General features: G+C 47.7%; 1 long non-coding RNA gene across 2 annotated transcripts in view; it reads right to left on the bottom strand.

Annotated features, from left to right (window-relative positions):
- Window positions 1-27341, bottom strand: part of LOC121076316 — a 110428-nt gene that overhangs the window by 68783 nt on the left and 14304 nt on the right. The window contains exon 1 of one of the 2 annotated variants that reach the window (XR_005823465.1): window positions 1611-3311. The exons of the other annotated variant lie outside the window; for it this stretch is intronic. This is a non-coding gene — a long non-coding RNA (uncharacterized LOC121076316). Of the gene's footprint in view, window positions 1-1610; window positions 3312-27341 lie in introns of those variants that run through there. 2 annotated transcript variants of the gene reach the window in all.

The raw sequence follows: 27341 nt of genomic DNA, 5'->3' as shown, positions 1-27341 counted from the left end.
TATCGTGGCTAAGCTGGCTTGAGCACGCTCTCTGCTCGCCATAGCTCCTCCTGGCACTCCTCCTCTCCCCTTCTGCCATGGCAAGCACAGGCTGCCTCAGCTGGTGATGCCGGGGAGTTTAAAGCACAGCACTCCCAGCTTGCGACTGCTGAACCACAGCAGCCAGTGAAAAAGAGGGAATTGTCCCCAGGAATGGGCTCACGCAGTCCTTCTGCAGGCTCGTGATGAAATAAAACACTTGCTGTGGCCACAAGTGCTGCTGTAGTCTTCCTTCCTTACATCAATAGCAAGGGAAGCACCTGGATCTGGTGGTAGATCTACAAAATAAGCTGCTCTCTAGACCTAGCAGAGGAAGCTGGACAGCAGGCAGTTACCCAGACAGTAATAAAGAGTTTCCACAACCTCCTTCTGTCGGATGGTAAATCCCAGTGGTAAGGACTAGCAGGATTTACAGAAGCTGGGAGTCTAAGCAAACTTGCAAGGGTCCATAAATGTTCCACTGGATTTTCCCTGCAGGAAGAGTGTTAGCTGAGGTGTCCCTGCTAAATTCTGCATGTAAAGCTTTATTAGCAGTACAGCCAGACAGATCATTAGAATCAAACATTCGTGCTCAAAGAGTTCAGTCTCTATAAATATCAGTCAAAAAGCCTTTAGGCCCTTTAAAACTCCATACGCTCTCCTACCATTAAAGGGCTGCATCTCCCCGGAGGCAGCATAGAAACAACTACAAACTGATCTTGCTACTTAAAGCCTTTGACGACCAACTTTACTGTCGCAGAGGATTATTTGGGGAATCTGAAATGAAATTCATTCTTGTACAGGTTGGGGATGAAGGAGACTGCTTTGAGCAATAACAATAATTGCATGGGCTGACAGAGTAGTGGGTTTTCAACGTTACTTAACCCTTGCTGTGCTCGTATTCCCCGCAGAGTGCCCCTGGAAGCAGCCGACTTCTCCCCACAGAGGTGCTGCCCAAAAGGGAAGTCTGGAGGCCCAGCTCTATGCAACTCCCATCACCTGAAAAGCGCGTGGTGCAAAACATGTAGGTAACCCAACAATTCTGGCACTACGGCAAGAGCATCCACCACAAGCAAAACTAACAAAGCCTCCCTCACTTTCCACTTGTCTGACTCGATCTTCCTCCACCCCCTTTTCTCCACGTGGATCTCGGATGTTTAAGGGGAGGGGAGCTGCTTGGCCTCCTCCCGCAGCACGGTGCTACCAGGGGCTCTCCCGTTCGCTCCCCTGCCACCTGCTTTCCCCAGACTTGTAGGAACGTATCCCTCTTTGAGCTCTTCACCCTTTTGCTAAGTTTGCTTGGAATCGGCCAGTGAATTCAAAAGCTGTTAGACACACACACACACCCCCAGAGGCAGTGTGATCACACCAGCCTCATTTCCTTAGGATATTAGGCAAAAACGCCTAGTTAAAAGCTTTTTGATGTTCAGCGCGCCTGCCTTCATTTCCTGGTTCTGCGTGAAATGCCAGGGAGAACCAAAGCCATCACAAGTAAAAGCCCATCCCCGGCAGACTGTTATTAGCCCTGTTTCTAGAGCAACTCCTGGCTGCGTATCAACACAGATCCTCCTCCCCCTCCGGGGCTTGCTCACCCCGTGCAGATCTGTGGGTGGCAGCTCCCGACGATGGCTCTCCGCAGGTCCTGCCGGGAAGGCTGCCGACGTCGCTCGGTGTATTTTTAGCTGGCTGCTCGAGTCAGAATATTCCTGCCATCGCTCGTATCGCTCTCATTGACTCTTACGTGAGGCTGGTCATTAGCAGGAACATTCCTCTGCTTTAGCAATAAGGGCACATTAAGATTTTGCTCCAGATAGGCAAATCAATTCAGAAACAGCCACTCTCAGCCTTTGGTATACCACGGGCTTGAACTAATTCAGCCAGCCCAAGCTATGAAGAGGAAATGATGGAAGCTAAAGCCCTCTTTCTGAAGATTTATCAACCAGAACATCATTTGTGCTAATACCAGCAGGACCTGAGCTCGGCTCGTCTTGCTGCTGGCTGCGGGTGAATTACAGCCACGTGGCACTGCCACACCAGGCAAGAAGGAAAGGAAAACGAAAAACAACGGGGCTGATCAGCCACGTGGGGCCTCCTCTGGAAATAAGCGCGATGTGACTAAGTGCTGCTGCTGGTCCAGCACGGCTCGTTCTGGGGTTATTGTCCATGCCAGGAGGGACTGCGCTCGCACCGCTATTGAGGTTATTTCAGACAGCTTCCACCTGTGGCCAAGCCCTGAAACAGACAGACTTTGAGGAAGGCTCCGATTCCTGCTGTCAGGCATATTTTCAGCTATTTAGCTCTAAGGTAGCTCTAAACTCGACGCCTGTTCACAGCAGAATTATTTTAAGCCCTTAATCCCAGAGTCACGAACCAAATGCCGATCCCAAAGCCGTATCCTAACTCGTCTCACATTCAAATCCCTGCTCCTGGGAGATGCTGAACTATCTCAGCATCTCCCTCCTTTCAATGGGAGCCGAGGCTGCTTAGCAGACTGCAGGATCAGACCTGTACTCCCTGTAAGTGCTACAGTACCTGAAGAACCAGCTTTAAAACGAGAAGCACGGAGCCCGGCTCTGAGCTGGGAGCTGAATCCATTGCGGGAGGCAGCAGATCCACGCTCCGGTTAATTACATTAAATAACACCTTCGAGTAGATACACAGATCGCTTTCTCTACCGCTGCTGCCACCTCTGTGCCAATTATGCTAACTATAGGTTTATTTTCAAAGGCGGAAGCAAAAAAATAACATTCAGTTGAAACTGCAGGAAGAAACTTAAGTGGGCAGAGGGCAATTATCTGAGCTGGAATCCACCCAAGGGAAGGAGCGAGGAGCCCCTGCTCTGGCTGTGAAGGCTCTCGGGAGCGTTACACCCACAGCAGAGCAGGTCCCAAGCTCTCTGTGTTGCCCCAGAAGGCAGCATCTCTTTCAGCACAGTATTTTCAGAGCAGTCTTTTTTTCCCATCCTCTGTCTTCCTGAAGAGACAGAAATGCGTTCTTCTGATAAGCACACCGCAAAGGGAGAGCTACTAAACCACAGAGATCTATTTTAAATTAACATTAGCGATCTAGCTGAAACCCACAAACCCGAGGAAATTCTCTAGAGCTGCTCTCCCCACCGTAAGCGAGCGCACGCTGCCTGCGAGATAAGAAGGCTGCACTTCTTATTTAGTAAATTTTAAAAGCACCTCTTGGGCGACCTCTCCTATCTCGTGCAGCTGCAGAACAGACGAGCAAGGTGGGTGGAGGCAACCACAAACCTGAAATTTCCCAGCTTTCATTTTTAATTCAGTTCCTTAAAGTTCTTGGGGGGAAGGGATGGGCTTTGGGGTTGGTTGTTTTTTTTGTTTTGTTTTGTTTTCTCTGCCAATTTAAACTTTTTTTTTTTATTACCCTCAGTGCTATGTTTAGCCCTCTCTCCAAAGACCGCCTCCCAAAAGTTAAGAGAGGATTTTATTACTGCACAGAAGAACTTCAAAAAGGGATCTGATAGTGGGGGACTTTTCAGCCTTGCTTAATAAGATCTAATGACTGGAACTTGCAACTAGACGTATTCGACCTTAAATTAAGATGTAATCTCCTAGCTGTGAGGGAAATGACATACCGGAACAATTTCTCATGAGAGGCAGCTTCGCTGGTGCTCAGGGATGCTATTCTGAAATCAGATATCTTTTTAAAATACAGAACCTGATTCAGGGTCTGGGTGAAGGTGTAGGGGCTGGAGGTAGACTGAAGGGAAAGGGGATGAGATCAGGCTGGATGTTTGCCTGGGGTTTGGGGCTGGGAACATCTCTGCCACCCTGTGCATCGCTGTCCTTCCCTGGCCCTAAGGAGAAGACCGCCTGTGCCCTGCGTTAGGTCTGTGGCTACAGCACGGCCCCGGCTCCAGCACCCTCAGCAAGAGCTGGGGTCACAGGGGGCACAGGGAGAGCAGAGTCCTGCTGGGAGGGAACCTCTGCTCCCCAGTGCCTCTTACCGGGGCCCAAATCTCCCCAGACTCCTGAAGGCAGAAGTCCTTCCCTTTCATCAGCCGTCTTGGCAATGCATCTGCTCTGCATTCGCAGGGAAACCCTGAAGTCATCTCCACTGCTACACCAATTAAGTATTTATGGCTTATTTTTAAAACATTTTCCTTTGGAAGGGCACAAATAGCATGGTTTTCTCCAGGTATTTCTGTCCTTCCTGCTTTCACTCTGCTCCCTGGCTTATTTGGCCAGAAGCAGCAGCTTGGTTGAGGGCAAAACTGCCCTGAAAGGGCGCTGGGGAGAGCTGGAGGCCCCGCCAGACTTCTCCACTTATCTGAGTGTGATTTCCTGTGGAAGGGAAAGACTGAAAGGCTTCTCAAGGTCACAGAGATCATAAGAAGGCTGGGACGCAGTCCTCACACACGTCTGGTCCTCAAGTGAAGCAGTTATCAGCCCTTCTGGCCAAGGAGTCCACTCAGTGACTGGCACACGCCCCCCGTACATACCCCATGCCCAGATGTGCAATCCCATTTTTCAGATGTGTGCAAGCCTGGCAAGCCCAACACCTTCCTGAAGCCCCAGATTTGCTGCACACAGGTAGAAGACAAACGTTCGCTCTCTGCACATGCAAGGGCCAGCAGCAGTGCTCGAAGACAAACGCCCACAGAATCACAGAACCATGGAATATCCCGAGCTGGAAGGGACCCACAAGGATCATCGAGTCCAACTCCTGGCACCACACGAGTCTACCCAAAAATTCAGACCTAAAAATTCAGACTAAGAGCACAGCTCAGACCAGGTCTTGCAGCCCACATGCAAGTGGGGAAAGCCATACTCGCGTGTTGTCTTGTTTTTCCAATTTGCAGCACCTAAATGTTCACACAATACATAAAACGCTTGAACTTCTCCGTGAGGGAAATTACCCTTATGTGGATTTATGAACTGTTTTAAATATGAAAGAATGCAAAACAGCAGCATAAAACCAACCAAGCCCAAAAACAAGGAAAAGGAGGAAAAAAGTCAAGGGGACTAATGAGAAAAGGGAGCAAAGCCGCCCTGGCACAGCAGACTCGGGCCTGTCCGTGAGCTGACAGCACAGCAGCACCTCCGAGACCCAGCAGTTAACCAGAGCACCAAATCTGTCCCTGGGATTGCTTTTGCAGCCAGATGAAGACAATCTCCAAAACGTTCATATTCCTGACCCGTTTTAACAAAACAACAGAGTCTGCCTGGTCTGAACTGCCTGTGTTTGGTTTGTAGAAGTTCTTGAAGAGTCAGGCTAACCAACTGCTAGGTCTGCTCAGGACATGTCACAAAAGCTAAGCAGGAAGGCTCAAACATTTAACACAGATCACTCCTGCAAAATATTTCAGCCCCGGTGCTGCTCAAAGCAGCTCTGTGAGGTGGCATGGAGGGGCTCAGGAGCAAGGTTTCTGTCTGCAGGTGGAGGAGCACTGGGGCATTTGGCTGAGCCAGCCTCGCTGCTTCCATTGGGGCAGTAGGGGAGAAGCTCTGAGCTGCCGCCACCACTCACTTCCCTGGCCATTTTCACTGTTTTGCTGCAAGGAGAAAGACTGCCATAAATTTTAATGAAGAAAAAAGAAGCAGGAAAGTGAGGAATGGGCACGGAGGCTTCACAAATCGCACCAAGCCTCCAGCATATAAGGGCACACCATCGTTATACGAACTGCCTGCAACCTTGTTTAGAGCTCCCGATGCTCAGGATCCTTCCTTCCAGGCAGCAAAGAGAAGAGCTGGAAGCAGGCAGGAATGTCTTCCAGTAACACATGCCTTTAGAAGGATCCGATAAATCTTGGCCTGGATTTATTTGAAAAGGAAAATTCACATAAAGACACTCCCTTGATCAACATAGCCTGAGTGGCTTATCTTTAAATCAAACCCAAAAGCTCCAAGGCACACATCTTTGAAATCTGAGCTTTAATGGCATTAAGAGACTCCGAGACCACCAGTTTCAGACTCAGATCCTGAAAAGCAGGACTTGAACCAAACTGGCTGATTGTATCCAGAGCAGCATTTTTGTTTTCAGCTTGGGGGAGGCTGAAGAGCGAGGGGTCAAGCGGGCCTGAGATTTATTTACTGGCACTGAAAAGTAAACATCAGGCATTATGCTGATAACAACCTGGCCCTGACAAAGGCCATTGGCAAGGAATACTCTTGAGGAGGAAAAGTTTGGGTTGCTACATTTCTGCTTTGCTGAGGGGACAGCCTGTGAAGCAATTACATTCTTGAGAAGCGCAGACAAGGCTGGGAGAGGGCGGACAACGGCTGCTCAGCAGAGGCAGGATCCGGGTTCAGCTCTTCGCCAGCCTCTCTTTGATACAGCCAGGACAACACCTCCCCTCTCCTTCAAAGCCCCGTAAGGAAAACGAACAGGTCTCATTACAGAGCTCAGCTAGCCTTGGTGTAGAGCTTCAGGGTGAGTTTTGTTCTCACCTGCGTTTACACAGTTATCCGCGTGTTATATCCATCCATCGCTCCCTCCATCCATCCCACTAGCACGAATGGGAAAGAAGCCTATTCCAGAGAAGTATTTCAACGAAAATCCTTTCTGGGTAGACTTAGAGCAAAGAATGAGGAGGACTCCACCAGGGAAAGCACACCCAATTGAGGAGCCTCACACTGGGAGGCCTGGGAAGCTCAGTACAGATCTTGGGAGCGCAGACATGGTCCTGGGGGCCCAGCCCCACGGCAGGCAGCTGCAGCAAGTGCTGGAAGCACACTGAAAACCCATCTCCTCCGCAAAACGCGAGGCAGCCCCTCGAGGCAGCTGGCAGGAGGATCAGGAAGGTGTCTTGGAGGTGCAGCACAGGGATGCCTCTGACATCTTGCAGCCCGAGCCTCCCCAGGAGCTCGTGGAGCAGTGACAGGAGGCCAGGCTCACAGCGATGAACCCTCCTTACCTCCCAGCACACGGGGCAGGCACTGCTGGTGCAGGAGGGCAGCGGGGTGTTGTAGCTTTGTGCTGCTCTGCGGCCTCAACTCCTGCCCCTGCAGCTCCCTCGGGGATCCGGGAAAGGAGGATCCCCACTGGGGTTTGGAAGCAGCACGCCGCGTGAGTCCAGCCTGAGAAACGGTGCCAGGAGGCTGTGAGCTGCGGGAGCAGCTGTGTTTGGGGCCTAACACCGAGGCCACACCTTCAAGCCATGCGTTGGTAGATCTGTGCAACCCGTCAGCCAGGGTGCTGAGGTGTATCGGCAGCCCTCAGGATGGGCGCAGTGCCCCGTCGTCTCCCTCGGCCGTGCCTGATGTGGATAACCCAGAGCTGCCCCGTTCACACATGGACACAGCCCTCGGCATCCTGAGAAGCCACCCTCGCAGCAAAGATCCATGACCTAGGCTAAAACATAAGACAAGTTCCGGGTTCAACATGTTTCTAAATCAGCTCCGTACACAGCAGAGACCACTCTGGGGACAGGGGGTAGCTTCACCTCTTTTACATCACCATAAAGCAGGAGGGGAAGGAGAGGCCTCGTGTTAAAGGGTCTGCACGGGGCACAAAGCAACTCGAAGACGTAAAAGAAGAAGGTGTAAAAGGCCAGGGACAGGGGCCTGCAGCCTTAGTCCATATGAGACAGTGCACAGCTACACGCAGAAGACTAAAAAATTACAGTTTTCCTAAGTGTGCAGCTGGAGGGAGATTTCTTATGCTCCTCTCCCTGCCTGCTTCCCTTTACCCGTGGATGTAACTGTTTACACTGAACGACTGCTGAAGGAAAACATTCAAAGGTTGGAAACGCTTAATTCTCCCAAAACAGGGTGATGGCCCCAACCCTTTTATCAGCTTCATAGTTCTGCTTCTCCTCCTCTTAAAGAACCTTAACGTATAGCAAGGTTTGATAAATTTACGTCTCAAATTACTCGGCGAATAAGCACAATTTAATACTTTGTATATTATTTGCAGATTTGATTAACATTTGATGACAATGTGCCTTGGCTGGGAGCCCAGAATGCACAATGCACCTGTCAAAAATGAAGAGGCCTTTTTACCCACTGCTTGCGGTGTGATGGCTGCATTAATCATCACTTTTTTTTTTTTCCTCTTTTCCCCCACAAAGAAACCTAAATGCTGGGTTTGAACTCAGTGCTGCTGACGTTATTTATGGATGGCCCCATAGAGCAAAGCACTGGCTGGCTGAGCGGACCCTCCCGAGATGTGCAAAACGGATTAGCCCATCTCACCAGTAATTTAGGGCAGTTTGCCACCCTCTTCTGAGGAAAACAGATGAGAATTTACCTTGCCAGTGCAAGATGCTTGGGAAAAGCAATAGAGTGTTTGCGACAGTCGCTTCTGCGTGGAGAAGCAGCTCTCGGCTACATCTCTCAATGGCTGTGTTCACCCCAATTCCACTTTTATACGCTTGGGGCGGGGGGTTCTGAAGGCTCAAAAGAACCAGGTATTTGGTAAAGTTCCTGCCTACAAACCAAAAGCGTGTTCCAGGCCTCGGCCCCTGCCCGCGAAGAACGGGCAGTAGGTGCTGCTGTCGGAAAGACAGGTCGCTGTACACGAAATATGGAAAGTAGCGGTAAGAAAAAACACGGATATTTCAACATTTTTTGGCTGCAGAGACCACACTGCAACAGTCACTGATATGGAAACACCCCAAGGCACTTTTTTTTTCCCCTGGGCTTCTCCAAAATAATAAAGGCAGCGTTGACAGGTGACAGGCCGCAGTCTTCCCTACTGAAAGACGAAGGAAGAAAATAACGCCGTCAATCCATGCTGCATCTCCTGCGGAGAAACGAGGCAAAAGGAGCAGGAGCACCGGCACCAAACAGCAAGTCTCTCTGTTTAAACACACAATTGCCCTTTATGATTGTGTGTTCTGATGTCTCTTTTTGGACATTTACAATCATTTTTTATTATTAAAAAACGCAAAGTTCACAGTTGGTCTTGTAAGCTGTCAACATAAGAAAAGCCGTTCTCTTTGCTTTAGCCAGCAGCTCAACGGAGGAATTTAATGTATTATCAGTTAATGTTTCATATTTTGATCCTAAGAAAAGCAAGAAGCTCTGAGGTTATGAAAGCTCAACCTCTGCTTCTCTTCTTAAGTTGACATCAGGTACCATCTGAGCTCACATCTGTTTGCTGCGATGCTGCTGGGGTGCCAGGGAGGAGTGCTCCCTCCTTCCCCCTCTGGCCCAGTTCCTACCTCACCTTAACAGCCCAACCATCACTCCGTTAATGTTTTACCGCATTCACACAAATTCCTCGGTGACTTCTTAAACCTTTCTGGACACTGCTTAACTATCTTTTGCAAAAATGCTTAAAGAAACCTCGGTGCTGTTTATATATACACATACACCAGCATGCAGTAGGTAGCGCAACATAAACTTCCCCATAACCCGTACAAATCTGTCTCGTTTCAGAAAATTGTGCTGCGTGGGAGAACAGTGAGGTCATGCTCAAGTCCTAATTGCCCAACTCCTTTGGCAACCTTTCCCACCTCCTCCTTGTCCTCACCTCTCTCTGCTCCCCTTCCCCACTCCTTTCTGTCACCGTTCCCCTCATTCCTCTTCTCGTTTTAATACTGATTTCAGCGCACCTGGAAGGAAGCACGCGTGGTGGTAACGTGCGAGAGCAGTAATGACGACCTTACAGCAACGCACGTGGCAAGTCTGAGCAAAGAAGAGGCCCTGTTCGTAGCCTGGTGTGTGTTTTGTCCTGAACAGAAGACCTTTTCTCAGCCATTAGCACAACGGATCATCGTTTCCAGGAGCGGAAGCACGACAGAAAATAAGAACATAGAGCAGCTCCCTCTTAGCAGGTTCCCTTTCTTGAGCTGGAAGAGCAAAGCCCAAGGCCCGCGCTCAGTAAATCCCACTGCATAAATAACGTTGCTGAGAGCCAACCAAGGCTCTGTTGTGCTATCATGCCGCAGGGCCAATAAACTGAAACAACGCTCGTGAAATCACTTAACCACGAGGAGCTTTCCCAGCCTCATTTCATTAGAAGAACGGCATCCAACTCCGATCCCACAAAGCAGCGATCGTGTCGCGGCGTTAACAAAACGAGCTTCAGCAGATGCTGTTCCGCAGAATAACACGCGCTGAGGTTCTCTTTAAAAAAAAAATTCCCCAGCTAGCAATGTAAGGAAAAATATGTGTAATGCCCTGATATAACTGACAAGAAAAACAGAGAAAAAGATTTATAGAGTAAATTCATTAAGCTTTCAACTCGCATTCCATCGTTCTGGAGTCCAACTCAAATTACCGTATGAAAGCTCTTTCTCATGGAACTAGATGAAATTTAAGATTACTTTTAATTACAAAGGGTGTGGGAGAATGTTTTCATGGGAGACAAATACCTCTACACCTCTTACCAGTGTGGATTTAAGAGGTTCACAACAAACAGAAACTGATTTATGAGCATCGGGGCATCGTTGTGTCAGGCTGCAGCATGGTCTGAGACTTAATTTCTTTCCTTTTACTGCCACGTATATATCTTATGCAAGTTCTAATTGGAAATTAAAATGGCAGAACATTTATGGGAGGAAAGTTTATTACTACTAATGGTTTTCAAAACTGGGCTGCAGAAGAATATTAGACATGGTGATGATGTGTTCTTTTTAATTTAAATTTGGTTGTACTTTCAGTAACTTTTTACATAAATCACAGCACTGCCAAATTGCTTCACGGTTAATCAAACGCATCCTAGTTATTGAATAAATAGTGGTCTCAAATTTGCTTTTATATGTGTATGTACAATTGTGTAGGAGCTATTAGCTCACACCCAGGTTGTAGCCCTTCTTTTTATTGAGATTGTCTGTGTTCACCAATAAGGAGCCCTCTGTACCGTTGCCTGTCAAATTTTAACCATTTCTGCAGAAGCCTTCCATGCTATGTGCTGATTGTTTCCCCAACCAAATGGCTCAGTAACTTCAGAGGAAAAGGGTTTGGAAAAAAAAAAAAGGAGTAAGAAAGCCTAGCAGGCTGTCACTGAAGACAGCTAATATAATACACGTGCCAAGGGTCAGCCGTAGGTTAACTGGGACTTTTTGGAACATCCAAGTACTTGACTTTGAGGGAAAAAAAAAAATAAAAGCCTCCTGTTAAGGTAGCTCATGTTTGTGTGTGACAAAAAGTCAGCATGTGTCTATGTGCTTGGCATTCACAGCCAACTGTAAGTGAAGCAAGAATAAATGAAACCCACCAAAATTCAAGCACCCAACTCCTGCGCACACAAGCCTGGAGCTCCTTCTTTGAGGTGTGGGCTCTCCGCATACTGCAGCGAGACAAAGGGAAGAAGCTACCTGAGGTTGATGAATTACCAACTGATGTGCAATTTAGTCTGTAAACTGTTTTCCTTTGTTGATGGTTTCTGTGCAAAAGCCTAAAATATCACTGCACGGTACCCCAGGAGTCCACAGGTGGCAGGGGCGGCACTGGGAGCCCCCGCCAGCAGGGGCAGGCAGCACCGGCTCTGGTTACAGACCCAAGGCAAGCACTTTGCCACCTCCAAAAGGCTGGTTGCCGCTGGGGTATGGAGGGTTATGAAAACATTTCGAGATGAAAATTTCACTCCGGTTATTGCTTTTTCAATTTCACCAGGCAGGAACAAAAGCACAAAAGAGAGCAAAAGTCTTCTGCCACAACCTGGCCTGCGCCGACCCCAATCTGGCCATAGTACGATAATGCTTATCTCTATGCATCAAACATTATTTATCACTGGGTGCTGTAAATATCGGACCCAGACTAAATCCTGCAGACCATCTTTTTGGTCTCTAACTTGTGCCTTGCATCCTATTTTCAACTTTTACAAAGGGGTGGAGGAAAGCTGTAGAAAACACAGCGATGCAATTACAGGGTCATTAAACCCAGCATAAATCACGGCTGACTCCGTGTCCTCCTCCACGACTGCTTGCTCTTGTTATCTGCCCTGTGCCAGCGCTGCAGTCCTGTGGCTGAATCGCGATCCAGATCAGGGAACTGATCCAGCTGAAAAGGAACTGAACCGATAAAATGGTAACGTCAGCACAAGAGAGAGGAACGGGAATGAATAGCAACAGCAGGCAGCGGCAGGGAGGACAGAACCACCCTTTTCAGCAATACAGCATACATATGCCAGATTAAAGTAACCATATAAATACAATTTAAGAGTTGTTAAATCACTCAAGGCTGCTGTAATGAATTCCTTTATAAACGTACACTCGGATTTGCTTTGCAGGTCCATCACGAGCTCCTTAGATCGCTGCTGCACCTCTAAAGGCATTCAGACAGGATGAAAGACTCAGCTTGTTTAAAACAGTTTGCAAAAGCTAAATACAACTTCTCTGCTGTCTTTGAGAAAAGAACTAACAAGATCATGTGCAGAGGCACAGATTCTTCATGTTAAGAGTCAGCTTATAGCCCTACACTATCAGGAGACTGGATCTTGCTTTCAAGAAAATGCACTTCATGCTGCTACGCTTCTAAGGGAGTATCCACTTGTTTGTGGCAGCAATTTAAGGCAGGAACACCGGCTCTGCCATTCACAGATACGGGATGCAGAAGCCACGTCCTCAAATAAAACAAAGTTGGGGAAATGAACGTTAAGAAAAGATTTTTGCAAACCAAACTATCAAATTGAACTGATGTCCAGGTGAATGCATGCAAGCACAGAGCACTGCCTGTTACTGCTCTTCCCAGCTTATTTTTTTTCCCTTGAAATGAGATGACGATGTTATTTTGATTTTAATTTATTTTCCAGACAAGAGCTAGATCTGCTTCAGTATTAACTGAAGTTTAGCTCCTATTTTTTGTGAAGCTGTGCTGTTTGTCATAATGGAATTTTATAATGGTTAATAGCATCTTTCAAATGCCAGCAACTTCATTAAAACCCCAATTACACGTGCAAGGAGACCACTCTTCTCACTAGCTGCAATTCCCTTATTCTCTGATACGTCTGGGGACCGGAGAGGGGTGAGGAGGACTGCTCGTTACAAGTTTAGCACCTAGCTTGAAATACATCTGCTTAAAAATCGCTCATCCGTGTCACTCTTCACTTGGGAGAGCCACTGCAAAGTAATCCTTCCCCCTACAAGCACCTCAGTAGCAGTCAGCACGGAGCCACCAGGCTGGGAAGCAGCAGCTGCTCAGCGACGAGTGAAGGACGGCACTGGAAGACGAGCGCTGCCGATCGCTCGAAGGGACTCGCTGAGCGGCGCAGGGCGCACGAGCAGGCAGCTCACCCCTGACTGCAGGCTACGACCCACACACCCCCATCGGGGATTGGCAAGCGGCTTTTGGGTGGGGAAGAGGATGAGAAAAGCAAGCGGTAACACACCTCTCCTCTCCTGACGGCCGCTTCAGTCCCAAAGGGACGGGAGGGTGGCATGGGGAGACGCAGGGCTGACGCCTGAAGGTCGGCAGGACCGGGAGAAGCCCTGCTGGCAGTAAGTAGCCTCACTCTGGGACAGCTTTTCCAGAACAACAAAATTCTTACAACTAATTTCTGGACTCACATCAACTTATCATTTCTTTTGCAATCACTAATCAAAACCCAAACCAATATTTCAGCACGGGTCTTTATGACATCATTGAAAACATACTCTCCATATACCTGCTGGTGTTCACACAGAAGTTGTATTAACTCCCCCAAATAACCACGCAGACAGCAATTTTGGACAAAGTGGGTTAGTCACTTGGATCCGTTACCTAAATAAAGGCCCACTACACACAACCTACAGTATTTAACTCACCTGAGATTAAGAAGTTATCATTATATGATATCATTTTCTGCTCAATTTTCATTATTTTGTAACTAACCACTACCTTCTTGTGGCACTACCAGACGTTTACAACAGTGATTTTATTTATTTTCCATATAACAAAATCAAAATCCTGAACGGGTACAGATAGGAACAGCAGCAGTTAAAAACGTGCTTTCTAAGAGGTCCTCCCAGAAAGCCTTACTCCTGAATAAAGATTCTCCATTTTCAGGGACTTTTTGAGAAATATCAGTTAACCAGATTTTATCGTAGTTAGTAAGCACTACTTTGATTTTATATAATTTAGATCTAATAAACAAAATGCAGGTTTATGTGGACTCTTACACCTTGCAGAAATCACCTTTTGGAAAAAATTACTTTCAACAAACTAATGAAAATTGGTATCAGATTTATTTGACAGAACGTACTTTCTCAAAAAGCCTAATGATCAGTGCTAGGTCTGCTCCTATCATACAATGTTTTCTGAATATGCCACTTACCAGTTCGCTCGTGATTTTCTGCTGAATTAATTCCCAGCTAAACAGGTCACCGCTGCTGATCTCACCCTTCTAACCCTTGTAAGTGCTGACCCAACACGTTACCTCCCGTGGGTCTGGGACCCACCTGATGCTGGGAGGTTGTTAATTGTCAGGGCTGGCTCCAGCACCTCATCGGCTAACCTGCAGCAGCTGCTGCTCAACAGCTCGGCTGCAGGAATATCAATCAGCTCAGTACCTCTGCAACTTCTAAAACATCAAGCAAGCTTTTCTGAAAACAGGAACAACTAATTGGGGATTTCTCTGGTCTTTTCTGTGTTGTTGTGGCACTTCTACCATCCCCAGCATCAACTTTTACCAAATTCCCTTCACCACCAAGCCTTATTGCATAAATACCAATCATTCCTACTTCCACTATCCATTCCATATTTTACTTTTAGTTTCATTTGTATATGTGCAAGTGGCTGTTTTCACGTGTGTTTTTATTGTAGCGTTCATTTCCCTTTCACACCGGGCCAAAGGAGGGGAAGGGCTGTTTGGGTAACACGACCAAGTCCTCTGCCACAACTGCACAACTGTGACTTCTACGGCCTCTGCTGAAGTTTTCTTAAACCGTTCCAGTTATCATCCGCACTGTTTGGTTTAGGGTTGTTTCTTATTTTTTTTTCTTTCTTATTTTTTTTCCTTTTCAAACCACTTTGCTCATAATTGCTTTAATCTTTGGGAAACCACCCATTTTAAAGAACCAAGTATATCCATTATACGATTAATGACTCCCAGTGGCCTTCCCTAGCGTGAGACGCCTTGACAGAGGGGAAGTCGAGCAGATTTATTTGCAATGGCACTTCACAAGATCTTGTTTCAATTTCTTGGCCACACTGCTTTCTGGGACGACTAGATCACTGCGTATAAACAGACAGCATCGCCATCAAGCTTTTGTTATCTTCTTCAACTTAAAATAGAAATACGAAGAATTAAGTGAAACAAAATTATTCTTCGTGTTTTTATAACATTTTAACACTCTGGTTACTGGCCGGCTTTCTACATCACATGGAGGCAGTGAACAGGCAACAGCGAAAACAAACGCTGTAAAAGCAAAGGGTGGAAGAAGGGAAATGGGATTATTCCCACTTTACCAGAAGAGAATTGAGGCACTGAAAGATTAAATGACTTGCTCAGAGTCACACAGGGAAATTGAAGAAGAATCTGGGCCTGAGCTCAGAGCTCCCACAGCACAGCCCAGTGCTTTAACCACAAAACCATTCTTCATCCATAATGAATAGCTCCTGGCACGCACGTACCGTTACCCAGCCAGGGAAAGGGACACTTTCAGTCAAGACAATTTTAACACTTAGCTGCAAAATGGTCACTCTGCTGTCCTCTGGCCTTCAGAACTCAACAAAACTGTTCCGTGAGATGATTAAGCAATCCAACTGTTAACTCCCGATCGAATCCTCTTATAAAAATGGCAATGATGTCAACTCAGTACAGGGGCTGACACTCTGATTTGCTGGAATAAACACATCCAATTCATATGCTGATTTATTTTAAAAAATGGAGCTCATTTAAAATGGGGTGAAGTTTTTGGCATCCTCAAGTCAATAGTTCATGCAACGTACCATACCAGAAGATCTTCGTGTTCCTGCCAAACTTGCAGCCAGCACAGTCTTTTACTGGTGATAGTTTAACATTACAGCCCTGTGAGAAAGCAGGCATTTCCCATGATATATGGGTAATAATTTTCTTATTGGCAAGGTCATTGGAAAATTGCAAAATATTTTGCCCAAAACAGAGGGAGTTTCATCCTACTTTTTGCAGGAATGTGCAGGGAAAAAAAAAAAAAAAGAAAAAAAAAAGAATAAAAAAAAAAGAAAGCTGCTCTGCAGTTTCCAGGGGATTTCTGTTGAAGGATAGGAAAAAAAGGCTTTGTTTGAAAGTGCTAATGTGTTGCTACCAAGCCTGCAGGGCAGCACAGTTACTGATAGGCACCATAAACGTAACAGTCTGAGCCACCCTTGCTTCAGCTTCCTGAGCAGATTGCTGAGGAACAAAACCCCTCCAAAACTCTCAGAGACGAGCTTGAAACTTAGCAGGGGAAACGGGGACACGTCCCCTCTCGCTTCACCTTCATCTCCCAAAGCACCTCCTGAGGACTGCCCCAGGGAGGCTGCACGACCAGGAGCAGTTACAGGTGTACAGAGGTGGCTTCGTGACAGGCTCTATCCCGTGCCTGCTGCATCTCCGCTCCACATGTGCTGTGTTAAGCCACGCGACTGCCACTCCTCTCATCTGAGCCAGATGCCAAGCGATCCCCACGAAAAGAGAAGCAGAGAAGAAGCAGCAGAGAGGTCTGACACAGAGCTACTCCAGCAAACGCCTCTCCTTCCTGGAAAGGCAGCTCAAGGATCCACCACTTGCGTTCTCTGTCCCAGGAGGGTTATCTTGGAATGAAACCGCTGAAATTTTTCAGTAGCATCTGAGACAAATTTGCTGCCATCAAAGTGCAGCACTAGCAGTACCTCACCTTGGTATCTGGCCTCTGGCCAAGCAGAAGTTTGGACTCCGCAGGGAAAATTTACCGTCAGGCTCCTGCTTGGAGGTGCTCGTTGCGCAGAAGGAGGGGTAAGCCCGGAGGAGCCCCGCACCTCAGTGACAAGCCTGCAGCGCCACAAAGGTACCAAACCCGTCCTCTTCTCTCAGCTGAGGTTCACTGTTGAAGGAAGGGCTGCGAAGGGAAGCAGTAAGAGCAGCCATGTGCACGTGGATGTGTTTGACCCTGTTGTGGTACTGACCAGGTGCTCGTGGCCAGGTCCCATGGGCCCGCTGCCGGTCAGCGTGGTGTGGGTGCACGGGTGAGCTGCGGCTGGTGCTTGGTAACTGCTCACACTAAATGAGGCTTGGGTTATTAAGGCTGTAAGACTACCACCACAGCTGAATTACGGCTATTACCGATGGCCGTTCTGTCCCCTTCGTGACAACGCAAGGGGCCTGTAAGTGGGCTGCTGGCGCGATGAATCCCAGCCGCGGCTGCTACATCTGCGTCCCAGCGAAACCGTTCACCCCTGGCTGCTCAGATGGGGCTGCCAGAAGCAGGTGGGGACAGCTGCGACACGTACGGGGGTGACACTGTCCCAGCTATCAGCCAGGCTCTGTAATGACCCCAGCTCAGTAGCAGGCCTTAACGCTGTCTGGCAGCGGTCTGACATTGCATCTGGAGTGGGGATGCTCTTGGAGGGATCTTCCAGGAAAAACACATTAGACAACGCTTTTTTTTTTAAATGCATGCAGGATTCATAGCTCAGTGCGAACTTTGCAGCTATAACCCAAAATGCACAGGCAGTAAATCCTGCTGGTGCAGAACCAAGTCCTTGTCCCAGCTCAGCAGAATGTATTAGATTAGGTGATGGCATGTGCGGCAGGTTTGGGGCGAGTTTGTATAAATTTATCACTGGCTCCCAACTTGGTCAAATATTTCCCCCCTTTCCTCCCAGCTCTGCCTCCCCACAGAAAGCCAGGTAATAAACGTCATCTGCTACAAATTACACAGCACGACTCCCACCCCGGAGCCTCAGAGCTGGCAGCACTGCAGCGCTCCGTCTCTATGGCTTGAGGCAGAAGTGTAGCTTATGTATCTCCAAATATTTGCCTGAAAACGCTCTCTTTGGATCAGTTTTTCTGACATTTGCTTGAATAGTTTTCAAGAAACACCCACCCAGTGTTAGTTATTGTGCTAGTCAGGGAAAGTCATGCAGGCTAGCATTCCAGATACGAACTCTCCGGCTCGCAGGGCCGGCCACCAGCTCCCAGCTAGGCTGCTATCGGTTGTCAGCACAGCTCCACGTCCTTGCAGCTTCGCAACAGCATCAATGGACTCAGAATCCAGATGCTTGCCCTCATGCAATTCCCATTAACAGCAGCGGGAACGGTGAGCACATGCAAGCACACGTGTGTGCTTTTCCCCTTTCATTACACAGAAAGAAAAGCAAGCACCTCCAATTTTCTGGGTTTTTAAGGCTGTCCGTTCCGTTCTGAGGGCACTCAGCTCTCCACCGGACACCTGCAAGGAAGACAGTGGGAAACTACCCCATGGAAATCACTACTTAATTACAATTACCAGGCAGAAAAGAAAGGTGCCCACCTTTCCTTTTCCTCTCTTCCTTTGCTGCAAGATCCATTTTTGGTTTGCCTTTCTCTTCCCTCAGCTTGAGTTTCTCTACATTATACCTTAAATGCAAAGATGAGGAACTGGCACAACTGCCTGAATCTGGTATGCACAACCTCTGTTTACCCAGGAATGTATTTTGGGGGAAGCAAGAGGGATTACCTCGTTCTTATCTCGAAGCTGTTCCTTTCTTCTGACCATAACATATCATCTCACTGTCATCTCATACGCATGCAACACAATTCAGCTGGACAGACGCCAGCCCGATATTAATTCAGACTCCTTGTTAGCTTCAGGATTTCACAAACCATGGTGTGAGAGCTAATGAGAAATCAGAATCTGGCGCCATGGCTGGAATGAAATCAAACCATGAAGCTCCTTCCCGACCTATTATAAAAATTACAGTGTGGAAAGTGAATTTAATGGTGCAGGGTGCTTAATTGTAATATCAGTAAAAGCTTTGATCTGGGTGACTCTTGACATCACAGAATGAGGAAACTCCCTTAATGATTTGAAAAACCACACAAATGGTTGGGGAAGGAAATTTGTTTCATGCGTATATATTAAAAAATGTTATTAAGTTTCAGAGAGAATTTTATTTTGGCGGGGGGGAGGACTGTTTGAAAAGGGATTGGTATCACAAAGGGAAACAGAGGTTAGCTTAAAAAAAAACAAACAAGACGTTGAGGACATTTTTAGTACAATGGAATTACAATGGCCTGCTACAACTTCGCTGAGGATTAAAATATCTGCATGTCCTTAGCCAGGCCTGTGTTAGGCACAGGGTATTGTTCCTCTAGCCCAGATGATAGATGCACCCTTGGTCTCAGAGCTCCTTCTTCCTCCTGGACAGAGCACGAATATATGCCTCCTTAGCCCATTGCCCAGCACAAGGCAGATCCTTTTCCAAACCGGCTGACTTCAGTCGTCACGCATGGAAAAAAAGGACATGGTCCCACTTACTCTTCCAAATGAAAGCATGGGGCTTCCCCCTGCCAGAAGCTGGCCACAAGACCCAGGCAGAGGCAGCATGGAAGAAACTTTCTGCCTAGGAATCAAACGCCAGTCACCTTCCTGCTCTCCCTCCTCAGCCAGAGGTCTGAACACTTTGACTGCGCGCTTAGCGAGAGGTCATACCCGCAGCTGGCAACGCAGAGTAAGCACAGTCTGACAAGTTCTACCCCTTAGACTGGATATTCTGCATATCTACCTTAACGTCAGAGATGACATTTCATCGAGCCAGCTCTCCTGAAAGGAAGAATTTCCTACACCTTAGGCTGGTGACAGCTGCCAGAGTTGATCTGGCAAGATTTTTTTCATACGATGATGTGAAAAACAGAACCTTCGCCGATGCCAAGAAGCAGGAGTGTGATATGTGGCAGAGAAGGAGAAAGGGAAAAAATACATATATTGCTGTAATATAAAAACACAAGTCAGAGAGAGTCACATTGACTGCAATCATTCACGGAGCCAGCAAGGGAGTTGGAATTCAAAGCTACCTGGTTTGCAGAGCAGTGCTTAGTCTGCCTCAAGCAAGCTTCGAAACCCATCAGCCTGGATGGAAAAATTACGCAGCCTGGTTCTGAAGAATTAAAACTTCAAGGCAGGGTCCCGTTGGTGGCAGCATGCAGAGGTGTCTTGGCTGGATTTCAGAGGGGCAGAAGGCCACGCTAGGGGTCACAAAGCCTCCAGTGGTTCCCCAGACCTACAGCCTCTGAAGAATTCACAATGCCATGCCCAGTGCGTGGGGACGCATGTCCCTCTGACAGACCCAACTACTGCCCTACGATGTAATTTCTAGAGGATTATCTGAACCTAACAATTGATAAAAAACACAAAAATGGGAAACAACACCAAAAATTTTCACCCAAAGCTCACAAGAAATGTAAACATTGAGGATTTTTGGATGGGAAAAGATTTTTTTTCTTAGGTGCTGAATCTGCCCAGGGTCAGGACGTGGTACGAGACAATTTCAAGTGAAAACTGCACTAGGTGAGATTTCCTGATACCTCCTGAACCCAAATGCCTTGGTTCGTTCAAAAAAGCTCCAGGAGGATGGCTAGAAATCTGGATACTTTGTCTGGGCTGAGCAGTGGACACCTGGTCAAGCACAAAAACCTGCAAACTTTAATGGGCTTCCTGCAATGTCACCTTCCAGGCACTGGAAAATCTCCCATTACATTCGGTCTCTTTGGCTTATAAACTTGGACCCATACAGCCGTAAGCCAGACTGCATATTTGGTCCTTGGACTGATGGCAACGTTAGCACAAACCAGACAGAGGTTTCACCCCATCTGTGCGTGCTTTCCAGCAGACATTTAGCCACGCTGTGCATTGTGCTGCTCCCACGGCCTGGCCATCAGTTCCTTTGCCTTCCTTACAAAAGCAGCGTGCCGAGCGCCGTGCTCACGGTGCTGCAGGAAGGGCCACGGCACCTCCGGGTCCCACTGTCTCACGGGCAGGTCTGAGCAAGTGTCCACATTTTTCCAGGCTTTATTCCCTCCACCAGTCCTTTTTCTTTGTCTTAGACTGGAATTTCTTTGGGGGCAGGCACCCACCAAGGTTGGGACCCCTTAGGTACAGCCATACGCAAACACCACAAGATAAATGCCTCTCTTGCAAAGTACATTAAGTGCAGGGAATTTACTTTTCCCCAGCGGCTGCCCACTGATACAGGAAATCTAATCCTAAATCTCATTAGGCTCTACAAACAATTCGGCCTCTTTCCCCAACAAAGTCACCATCCTGGACTGCTGAATGTTTATGTTTTATTTCTCAATTCCCTTTTTTTTCGCTCCATTCCCCCGCCCTTGAGATTTTCCTTTTGGTAAATATTTCTACACTGGAGAAGTCTGGCCAAAAGAGATTTTAAAAAAGAAAGTGAGTAGGAGAGACAGAGTATCAATCACTTACCTTCAATTCCCCAGAGAAGAGGTGGGGAGAAAGAACAGCAAGGTAAAAAGTTAAAAACGGCAGAACCACAGCAGTGCTCTTTGAAGACCATCCAAATCTATTTCTTCCAACGTTGAGGCCCTTGCAACTAGTGCCAGGACTTGGGAGAAAAAAAAAAAAACTATTTCACTTCCAAAAGTGAATTTTTCAACATCAAGCCAAACTACTCAATGTTAATTTGGTTATTTGGCAAAAAATAACAATAATACTAATACCTGAACTACTGCCATCTGCATCTAAGAGATTCTGGCCAGCCCGTTTCCCAGTCCAAGAATTACAGCAGATACCCCTGACTATTAAAAAAATAGTTTGTTATTTTAAATGTCTGTCATACAACAAAGTGCTGCATCGTGTTGGGAATGCACTGACATAGTATCTCATACACAAACACGAGATGAGGTAAGAAAAAGCTATCTATCAATTGCATAAACACTTCAGAGGTCAAATATTGGCTCTCATTTCCTGTCAAAAATACAGAGCTTTAATTAAGCACTGGGAAAAGTGCTGGTGAGATGACTTGTTTTCGTTTGTTACCTACAAGATGAAAACGTTACAGAAAGAAAGGGACCTCGGGTGAGGTGTGGGAACGCTTCGAAGGCAGTGGAGCACAGCAGTGGGGCACGGCTGCCCCCAGACAAAAGCTGCTGGCAAGGGGGAGCAATGGGACACCCCACCGAGAGCACCCCAGCCTTCCCTCGAGGGAAAAGCAGCAATGCAAGGAGCTCGCAGAGCCCAGTTTGGCCAGAGCCATGGCTGGGGAGAGGGACGGGCAGCAGCCAGGGCAGGAGGGAGCACAGTGCAGCGAGGAGCAGCCAGGGAGGAGCCCTGGGGAGCTGCTGGTCTGGAGGAAGAGTGCTGGGAGGGGAAGGAGAGGAGAACAAGGCCACCCGATGGCCAGGCTGGCCCAGCTGCCCGGCGAGATGCTCCCAGCACCTTGGTACGCCCGTGCTGCTCGGACACCCACCGGTGTGTCACACAGGGCTGCCTCTCTAAGATAAAGCAGCACGACTCTCCCCTTCCACTCCCAGAGCGTGAGCTGCGTTGCCATGAGTTGTATGTTGGATGACTTCCGAAAATCCTGCCTTCAATAATTGGACAGTGCTTTAATTCAAAGCCTGATAAAAAACATATTGAAAGCAGAAGGAAGGGTGCTGCTGGAATGTTTATTTGTGCGGGGCTCTTAAGAGTCCGTCCTCTATATAATGCTTTTGCTAGCGGGGCAGGCAAGTTGGAAATTTTCCTTCAGATTTAAACACCCTGGGCCCCACCGTGAGCTTTGCCCTGGGCAAGAAGCAGACCCTTGTCACCCCTTCGAGACCACCGGGAGGACCGCTGTCTCACCAGGCTGCTTCCCTCTAGACCAGACCGTCCCGTGCAGAGAAGTCGGAGACGATGATGCAGCCAGCCTGTAGCAAGGGCTAGAGAACACGGATAAGGATTGTGAAATAGATCACAAATTCTCCTAAAATTTCCTCTTTTCTCTTCCGAAAGCCTTTCATACTCAGGAAATACTGGGAGATTAACCTATTCTGCAAGGAAGGGAAAAGTCTGCAATTAAGAGGAGCTCCCTGAGTACTTGCCCCTTATCTCAGCCCCTCCCATAGGAAGAGCAGTCAATCTCCATACAGGATAACTAACGGAGCAGAAATTTGGCATACACAGGTCTTGTGGACCTACAGTGACACAGCTCTGAACCGGCAGCACCAACAAGTGCCTGGGGCCCAGGCTGAAAAGCTTTGTCCGAGCTACGCCGAGGGTCAGGATTGATATAAACACAATGGAATTTTTACTGATTAAGGCCTTCCTCCCCGCACTGGATATAGGATTTCCTGTACTGAAGTATGTTTGAGTATATTATTTCTATGCCAGGGAGGGGAAAACAGTCATTCGCTGAGAAGAGAAAAACATTGCTCACAGAGGAAAATACACAAAACAAAGAACCCTATCTAACAGCACAAACAGCTAAACAGCATAAACAGTACGCTTTGCCTTACTACTGGTCACCCTCTTCCCCAAAGCTTCATCAGAAGGAAAGGAAACCCCAGCCCCAAAACCCCAAAAAGGGGAAGAGGGGGAAAGGAGTCTTCAGCGTTTGCACTACTAAACCTACTCTTTGGGTTGTGAAGTAGCTGGGTAGCCCCGTGGGATTCTTTGGACACAAAATCAAACACAGACGCTGTGACCAGGGAGAAGTGGTCACGGTGAGCTTTTGACAGCCAAAGACTTGTCTGCACCAGTCCACGGAGTTTAAACGGAAAATGCAACAGCAAGGCAGAACTCCCAAATGGCCAGGCACACGCGGAGAATCAGCAAAAACGGTCTTCAGAGGCACAACCCAAGCTAATGATTAAGTGCAATAAATGGGTGATGAGCCCAATCCACCAGAGAATTGGGAGCACGACAGTATCACTTGCTCAGTAACACGCGAAGTACCATAAATCTCCGAGCAAAGTTCTGCCCAATAAAAGTTCCCCTATGCAGGACACGTCCTGCCACTTGTGATGTTCTGCAAGCGGACTGAAGGAATGAAAGCAGTTTATGGTGCTGGGATGATAAAACAGATCTCCGGGACATCTTTCAGCAGCGCAAGCAAAATAGTACTGCAACTGTTGGTGATCCTGGTGAAAACAAACAAACGGACCTCGCAGTCCTCAGATCGTACCACCAGGCTCCCTGGGTGGTTCGCATAGCATTAAGGGTAACAACATTTCTTTTTCAAAGGCAGCTTTGCCATTTAAAAAGAAGTGAAAGAAATACGCATTAGAACAAGTGGTCATTCTAGGAGGTGCATGAATTCAGTACTGACTTCATGGAAAAAGGCATCAATACCTCAGCTGCTCATCAATCACAAAGATCAAACCCTCTTGCTTTGTGCTATTACAGTCAAGGAAAATACAACTGCCTTCCAAGAGCGCTCCTCTACTCCAAGCTTTTCACTCCGCAGGACATTCTTCACTGGGCAAGCACCGAGCGCTGATACGGCATGGGGCGAGGCAGCCTCGCGTCAACACGCGCTTCGCAAGCAGTGCTGCAGGAGTTGTTTGAACACGGCGTTCACGGGGAGGCCTTTTCTCAGGGAAGGCTGCAATAGGCAGGGAGACCTCCAAGAACAAAGCACTCCAAAAAAGAAAAAAAGCAAGAGGAAAAACAAACAAAGGGCCTGGACAGTTTTCAAAGGAAGCCAAGAGTAACCCTTAAAAGGACTGCACGGCTGCTGGCAAACGTGTGGTTGGGATGGGACTGGTAAACCAAGACTGTCTCAAGCCGAAGGGAATATGGAAACAAACTAATCAGTGTAGTAGGGCTGTGCTAGCAGTCCGTATGCCACACAAAACCTTACTCCCTTACTGAAAGCAGTGAGCTCTTGCTAAGGATCCTGGAGGAACCCAGCTTCACAGGCACAGAAACCGAATTCAGGAGGGAAAGTCACAGGAGCTGAGGGCCACTTACTAACATTTTGGGCCTGGCCCAATGCAAATCAGCTCCAGCAGACAGCTCAGCTGGTGGATGTGGAACAGAGTGACTCTGGGCATCTGTTTCCATTGCCTTCTGAGGTGGGACTTCATGTTGTAGTCCTTCTTTCATCAAAACTCTGGTTCTGCCTCTCACCACGCAGAACAAGGGTTCCAGTTCCTCATCCTCTTCCACGAAATGGCATCTGGATGCTGTCGCTAAAGAGAATGATGCCTATTGCCACCAAAGTTTGAGTTTACATTCACCAGTCTGATCTTTCAAATCCTTTCTTAATAGATGCCAGGTTCAGTGTCACTCCGGTAATTCGAACAAGTAGTTGGTGCCCAGAAGGAGATGTTTAAATGATCAAAACAGCAAATTTAAAAGAGTTTATAAAATCCCATCTGAATACAAAAAGTTAAGCAAAACATTGTCATGAAAACATTTCTGATTCCCATCCAAAAAAGCCTACCATTTATTATGAAGCCTTTAAAATTGACAATGAGGGAATTCTTCACTGTGGTCTCGCCCTCACTTTCACCCTACAAAGTAATGCTGTATGGAGGCAGAGTAAACACTACGTGCTGTATTTTCCTAAATAAAGCAAAGGAAAAAAACAGATCAATGTCTATTCTGCTGCCAGCAGATATGGAGTCAATTAAAAAACAAAAATATACAATAACTTAACTCTTTGCACAGAGCTCCTAACATATCAATACTGTGAACATAAAAGTATTTTCCACAGGAACACTGATACACCTCAGGTTGAAACACACTCAATTTCACATTTTGAAGGTGAATTTGTTGTTCCAAACCATGAAAGAGCAGCAGGCAGCCCCCAGCAGCTCTCAGCCAGGCACTGACACGTTCCTCCCCGGCCACTTCTGCAGAGGATGTTCCCCAGGTTTCTCCTTTCCCAGATCGTCTGCCAGGTACGGACATCCTGGAAGGCAGGAGATGCAAACAAAGGCTGCAGCCGCTCTCCTGGCTCCTCACCCCTCATCATGGCGCTGGCATCACGCTTGTCTCCGGCTTTGGCAGCAAGCACAGCAGAGAGAGCTCACGCTTCTGCCAGGCAGATGCAAGCGACCACTGAGCTTCTGGAAGGGGAAAGAGACTTCGGCTGTCTAGCTGCCATGGAAGCTGCCACGGAGAAGAAGCCTAGCCCACGGCCCACGCAGGGAACAAGTCTTCATCACACAGCCTGCTGTGGCCCACAGAGGGTCCCACTGCTGAACCCCATGGTGCATGAGAAGGGGGCAGACTTACAGCTCCCCACCAAGGCTGCTTGCGCAGAGCCTCGTCCACGAAATCCCTCCTGGTGACTTGGTACAGCACACAGCCAGGGGAGCTCCTGCACTGCCACAGCCTTCAGCCACCGGCAATCTTCAGTCCTGGACACAAGACTGAAAACGGACGCACATGAGAAGCTTACACAGCCATCAACCTTTACCTTTGAAGTGAAATTTTGGTCCTTGTCTTGTTTTCTAGTTTCAGAGCAGCCTCAAAAACATTTACCTCATCTTTTCATCTGGTACCAAACCAAAATCCTATGATCAACTCGTGAGCACGGAAACATTTCTATGGTGAATCCACTTCCAAAACTCAAAGCTGGAACCGCGCGGCCGCTCTCACATGCTCCATGCTGCGTGATGCCATTCCCCTATCAAAGGGATTCTGCAGGCCTGGCTGGGACAGCCGGTGTTATGTGTTCTTCTCTCAGGACACGGCTCCAGGTGCCACATCCCCTCGTGTTGCCATTACATGCTGCTGTGGCCAAGCAAAATTTCTGCTTGCAAATGTTGGCTCTTCTCCTCTTAGTCCTCACTTAGACAAACTCTCCCGACTTCAGTTTTTTAATTCCCATTAGTATCAGTGTTTTCCTCAGTATTTTTTTTTTTTAATGGGCAAAGTCCAGGAAACTTTGTTAAAACAGCTGCACAGCTAATGCCTTACAGATCTATTTTCAAAATTCTTTGTAAGTGTGGCACAAACTGAGATGCTCACATGTATGAAAAATAACCCTGATGTATTTTGCAGCATGAAGAAGGCAGCGAGGGTGGATAGCTGGCTGGTTGGCACTGTGAGAGCAAGGAAGGCATACCATGGGGAGGTGGGCCATGCCCACAGCTGCTTTCCTGTCATGTTGTCAGGCACATCCTTCAATAGTTTGGAGGCAGAGGGGATGCTGCAGTGTCCTAATTCCTCCCAGTAAACTCACCCTGGAACCTGAGAGCGATGCTGCTACCAGAGGTGGCACTGTTTGCATCGAAGGCGCTCTTCATCCTCTGTCACTACGTGTATTTGTTGGCCTGAAGTAAAAACTCCTGCTAGCAGTAGTGGAGGTAGCCGTGGTGTTTCTCCAGCCCCATAAAATGATTGCTCCAACACTGCAGAACTTCGTTTTTATGGTAACTTTTGTTCGCCCAGCATCTGGTAAACATTGTCCTTGAATCCCTGTGCTCCGTGGAAGCGCAGAGCAGCTCCGCCATACAAGGCCTAGAGCAGCACCGGCACAAATGCACAAGGCGAGGACTAAAGCAGTAAATATCTCCAAACAGATGTGCCAGCCTCCCCCGAGCCATGACAT

The sequence above is a fragment of the Cygnus olor genome, chromosome 11 (genome assembly GCF_009769625.2).
Source record: "Cygnus olor isolate bCygOlo1 chromosome 11, bCygOlo1.pri.v2, whole genome shotgun sequence".
Taxonomy (NCBI): domain Eukaryota; kingdom Metazoa; phylum Chordata; class Aves; order Anseriformes; family Anatidae; genus Cygnus; species Cygnus olor.
Note: the sequence above shows the minus strand (reverse complement) of the source record. Positions and strands in the feature narration are given on the sequence as shown.